Source organism: Muscardinus avellanarius (genome assembly GCF_963383645.1).
Source record: "Muscardinus avellanarius genome assembly, chromosome: 3".
Taxonomy (NCBI): domain Eukaryota; kingdom Metazoa; phylum Chordata; class Mammalia; order Rodentia; family Gliridae; genus Muscardinus; species Muscardinus avellanarius.
In genome coordinates this window covers 20,923,276-20,929,296 of record NC_137788.1, presented here as the reverse complement: position 1 = coordinate 20,929,296, position 6,021 = coordinate 20,923,276, and positions in this window count along the sequence as shown.

Below are 6,021 nucleotides of genomic sequence, written 5' to 3'. Positions count from 1 at the left end.
AGTATATTTTAAAAAAGAAAGGCCGGGCGTTGTGGCACACGCTTGTAATCTCAGTATCTGGGAGGCTGAGACGGGAGGATCACAGGTTCGAAGCCAGCCTCAGCAACTTAGAGAGACACCGCCCCCCCCCCCCCCCCCCGTTTCCAAGTAAGAAATAAAATCGGGCTGGGAGCATAATTTGGAGGCAGAATGCCTCTGGGTTCAATCCCCAGTACCACAAAAATAAATAAATAATAGGTGCTTTGCATTATCAAATTTAATCCTAATGGCGACCCTGTGGGGTATGTATTATCCCCATTTTGCAGATGAAGAAACTAAGGTGTAAACATTCCCAAGGACTCAATCAGGGCTCTTGATGCTAAAGTTTGTACTCTTAACTAAACTGCCTTTAGTTGCTCTGGTGACTTGAGGCTAATCCAATACCTTAGGTTTACACATGAAGTTCAGGGAGGGGAAATTACTTACCAAAGTGGTGGGCACCTTACTCAGTTCTTGCACAAGGGAACTAGGTATCTTCTTCTTCTTTTCATGGTACTGGCAGTAATGCAAGGCAAATACTCTCTCACTGAGCTGCATCCCCATCATTGGTATATATACATGTGTGTGTGTGTGTGTGTGTGTGTGTGTGTGTGTGTGTGTGTGTATATATATATATATATATATATTTTTTTTTTACGGTACTGGGGATGGAACCCAGGGGCATTCTACCTCCAAGCTACATCTCAGTCCTATTTTTTATTCTTTATTTTGAAACAGAGTCTGAGTTGCAAGTGGCCTAAGTAGCTAAGTCTGTTCATGAACTGTGATCCTCCTGTCTCAGCATTTGACCTCCAAGCTATACCCCCTGCCCTATTTTTTATTATATTAATTAATTAATTAATTAATCTATTTATTTATTTATTTTTGGTGGTACTGGGGTTCCTGGAAGCCCTTCTACCTCCGGGCTACACTCCCAGACCTATTTTTTACATTTTTTATTTGGAAACAGGGTCTCCTAAGCCAGCATGCGCGGCTGGCTTCGAACCTGCGTGATCCCCCTGTCTCTGCCTCCCAAGCACGGGGATTTCAAGCGTGCGCCACCATGCCCGGTTTTATTCTTTATTTTGAAACCAGGTCTCACTGAGTTGCAAAGGGCCTCACTAAGTAGCTGAGGCTGTCCGGGAACCACGATCATCAGGTCTCAGCCTCCCAAATGCTGGGACAAGTGTGCATCACCACGCCCAATTTATTTATTATATTTTGTGATACTGGAGAGGGAACCCAGGGGTATTCTACCTCTGAGCTACAACCCCAGCCCTATTTTTTATTCTTTATTTTGAAACATGGTCTCACTGAGTTGCAAAGGGCCTAAGTATCTGAAGCTGGCCATGAACCGCGATTCTTCTGTCTCAGACTCCAGCCCAAATGCTGGGATTACAAGTGTGTGCCACCACACCAGGTTCCTATTTATTTATTTATTTATTTATTTATTTATTTATTTTTCGGTACTGGGCATGGAACCTAGGGGGCATTCTACCTCCGAGCTACACCCCAGCCCTATTTTCTTTTTATTCTTCTTTTTTTATGTGGTGGTACTGGGGTTCCTGGAAACCCTTCTACCTCCGGAGTACACTCCCAGATCTATTTTTTATACTTTTTTAAAATTTGGAAACAGGGTCTCTTAAGCCAGCGCGGCTGGCTTCAAACCTGCGATCCTCCTGTCTCCGCCTCCCAAGCGCGGGGATTACAAGCGTGGGCCACCCAGCCTGGCTCTACTCTTTATTTTGAAACAGGGTCTCACTAAGTTGCGGAGGGCCTCACTAAGTAGCTGAGGCTGTCCACGAACCGCGATTCTTCTGTCTCAGTCTCCCAAATGCTGGAATTACAAGCGTGTGCCACCATGCCCGGTTCCCCCAGTTTTTTTTGTTTTTTTTTTTTTAAGATTTAAAGAAGTTTATTAAAAGATAGAAATACAGAAAAAGGAAATACAGCCCCATGCCAAAATGGCATGAGGGGGTGACTCGAAATGAATACACCCCCCCCCAGTCCTTTTTTAATTTTTATTTTGAAACTGAGAGTGTTGCTAAATTGCAGAGGCTGGCCTCAAACCTACGATCTTCCTATTTCAGCCCCCCAAACACTGGGGTTACAACGCCGCCACCACGCCAGACACCCAGCAGGTTCTTGAGCCTGACCCCAGGTTCTCTGTGATCGGCTCAGAGCGATGGATTCTGGGATTTGCAAGGTCCCTTAAAGAGGCTGGACACGGTGAGCCAATAGCATTCGAGCACAGTCGTTGGTACCCGTCCCCCGACCGCTGGTTGTTTAGGGACCCTCCGCGAATTAGCCAATGAGAAGCGCACAGGCTCCGGTCGCCTGGGAAACCGCGTGACAACAAGATGGCGGCGCCGCGGGACGGTTCGCTGGCTCGCTGTGGTGAGTGCCGGCCCGCAGCCTTTCTGCGCCTGAAGTCTCTCTGGAGGCTAGGCCCCGAGCCCTGGAGCTCCGAGGTCCCGCGAGCTCCACCGCCTGGCTCCATCAGCAGGCACCCGAGCCCCGGGAGCGGATTCGGGACCCAGAGGCCACGCGTGGAGGCGGAGGGGCGGGGCTGGGTCCTGGCGGCGTCGCACCTCGAGCCGGCCTTCTGCGGGTCGGGGAGTGCAAGCGTGCACTGCCTGGGCCAGACAGCGCCGTGGAGCGCTCTGGCCCGAGGTGACAGATAGGCCGAGGACGTGTGACCAAGGATATCCGACCAGCACAGTACAGAGTTCTGTCCCAGAGAGATTGAGAGCGCTCGCCCGAAGGAGGAGACAGCTCTACCTTTAGGAACCCAGACGGGAAGACACCACCCTGCCCTGGAAGCCCCCTCAGTGAAGGCGGTAGACACGGTGGCCCTACCCTTACCTCTCACCCACCCCTGTCTGAGGTTGGAAGAGACAGACACGCTCTCAGGAGTCCCCAGACTAACGGGGAGACCCATCTTTGCCCTCAGGGGCCTCTTAGCACTCATGGGAAGATAAATTTGGAGATAGGGCATGGCATTGGACTGCAGTGAGACCGCAAGCGGGGCAGTTAGCGCGGGGCCACTGTGACAGTCCCAGAGAAATGTAGCGAGTGTCTCACGAAGGTGGTCAACAGTGGGAATGGACCAGAGTCAGTGTTTAACCTGCATGCAACTGATAGAATTAAGAGGGGAGGAAGTGCCAGGCGTAATGGCGTAATCCCAGTACTTGGGAGGCTGAGACAGGATTGCAGGTTCGAGGCTAACCTCAGCAATTTAGCGAGGCCTTGTTTCAAAATAAAAAAGAACCGAGGGTGTAGCTCAAAGGTACATTCTCCTGGCTTCCGTCCCCAGTACCAAAAACAAAAAACAAAAGCAAAAGCAGAATATGATGTCACATGCTTTTAATCCCAGTACCTGGGAGACTGAGACTGGAGGATCCCAGGTTCGCAGCCAGCTTCAGCCACTTAGACTCTGTTTGAAAATAAAGAATAAAAATAGGGCTGAGGTATAGCTTGGAGGTAGAATGGCCCTGGGTTCAAGCCCCAGTACTGAAAAAAAAAAAAAAAAAAAAGAAGGAAGGAAGGAGAGACACTTTTTGTGGTAAAATGATGGGCTCCTGTTAAGAAAGGGGAAGGTAGAAACTGGGCTCAGTGTTACACACCTTTAGCCCCATACTTGGAAGGCTGAGACCGGAGGATCACAGGTTTGAAGCCACCCTCAGCTGGCTAGATCCTCAGCAAGTTGGTTAGACCCTGTTTCAGGTAGCAGAGTAAGGCTAGGGATATAGCTTAGAGTTAGACTGCTTCTGGCTTCAACTTCCAAAAAACAAACAAACAAAAAAACGCCGGGCATGGTGATGTACACATGCAATCCCTGTACTTGGGAGGCTGAGACAGGAGGATTGCAGGTTCAAGGACAGCCTCAGCAATTAGTGAGACTCATCAACCTAGTGAGACCCTGTTTCAAATTGGGCATAGCTCAAAGGAAGCCAGTACCAAAAAAAAAAAAAAACCCTCAATAAAACTATATATGATTACATTTATAGAACTTTCTTGAGGTAAAACATTTATATACAGATGGAAGAAAAAGTAGTATTGACAGGGATTAGGGCTGGGTAGGAGAGAAGGTTGGGTATGACTATAAAGATGCAGCAGGAGGAAGACCTTTGTGGGGACCAAATAGGTCTGTGTCTTGACTGCAGTGGTGTGTGTGTGTGTGTGTGTGTGTGTGTGTGTGTGTGTGTGTGTGTGTTTGGTGGTATTGGGGATGGAACCCAGGGGCATTCTACTTCTGAGCTACACCCTCAGCCCTATTTTCTTTTTCTTTTTCTTTTTTGTGGTACTGGGGGTGGAACCCAGGGGCTTTTCTACCTCTGGGCTACACTCCCAGACCTATTTTATATTTTATTTGGAAACAGGGTCTCACAAAGTTGCTGAGAGCCTCACTAAGTAGCTGAGGCTGGCTTTAAAGCTGCGATCCTCCTGTCTCAGCCTCCTAAGTACTGAGATTACAAGCGTGCGCCACCACACCTGGTTTATTAAGTAATTTTTACTTTATCTATTTATTTTGTTTTATTTTGTGTACTGGGGATGGAGCCCAGGGGCATTGTACCTCGAGCTATACCTCCAGCCTATTTATTTATTTATTTATTTATTTATTTATTTATTTTTGTAGCACCAGGGATGGACCAAGAGGAATTCTACCTCTGAGCTATACCCCGCGGCCCCATTTTTTTGCAGTATTGGGGATTGAACCCAGGGGCACTGTACCTCCAAACTACACCCCCAACCCTATTTTTTAGTCTATTTATTTATTTATTGCAGTACTGGGGATGGAACCCAGGGGCATTCTACCTCTGAGCTACACCCCCAGCCCTATTTTTTATTCTTTTTTTTTGAAACAGGGTCTACTGAGTTGCAAAGGGCCTCACTAAGTAGCGGAGGGTGTCCTCAAACCGCAATCATCCTGACTCAGCCTCCCAAATGCTGGGATTACAAGCGTGTGCCATCACACCTGGTGTCTTTTTATGTTTGAAACAGGGTCTCACTGAGTTGTGAAGGGCCTTGCTAAGTAACTGAGGCTGTCTGCGAAACACGATCTTCTGGTCTCAGCCTCTCAAATGCTGGAATACAAATGTTACCACCATGCCAGGCTCCCCGAGCCCTTTTTAAATTTTGTTTTGAAACAGTCTTACTTGGTTGCTGAGAGCCGCCCTAAGTTGCTGAGGCTGGTCTTGAACCTTTGTTCCTCCTGTCTCAGATTCCCAAGTACTGGGATTACAGGTGAACGCCGCCATGCTCAGTGTGTATTTTGTTTTTGAAACAGGATCCTGCTAGGTTGCTGAGTCTCACTGTGTTGCTGAGGCTGGCCTCAAATGTGCCATTCCCCTGTCTCAGCCTCCTGAGTACTGGGATTACAGGTGTATGCCACTGTGCCTGGTTACACACAGTTTTCAGGTGTTTGATCCTGGCACTGGACTAGATAGTTGACGTTATATACATTTTACAACAAGGATTGAGGTGCCAGTTCTACCACGGGCAGGAGAGCTGTGCTAAGCCTCCGTATCACGCAGACTGAACCTGCAGTGAATCCTGCCTTTGGGCTGCCGTCTCTGCCTCTGAGATGTTGGAGGTGGTGCCTGGTTCTGGTGGGAGAGGAAGAGCTGCCTGGGCTTTGTGTCAGCCAGCTTGCCGGCTGCTGAGCGGAAGCCCCAGGCCTCTGTGGAGTCTTGTGCCCAGCTCGAAGTCTGGGAAAAACCCAGCTTGGTGGAGCGTGACCCCCCCCCCCCACAGCCCCTTCCAAGCATCACCAGGCGAAGGTCTCCAATTCAGAGCAGAGAGTCAGCTCCCCAGAGGAGCAGGCAGATGTTAGAAGCTTCCAGAAGCTTCCGCCAGGCCTGGGCGGCTCCTGGGTAGTGCTTCTTAGGAAGAGAAGACGGAAGAGGGAGCGTCAGGCCACGCCTGGTCCTGGAGCTCTGGGTCCTCTCTGTCATCAAGGGCTGACCGTCTTTCTTCTCAGGAAGTTCCTGACAGCCAGAA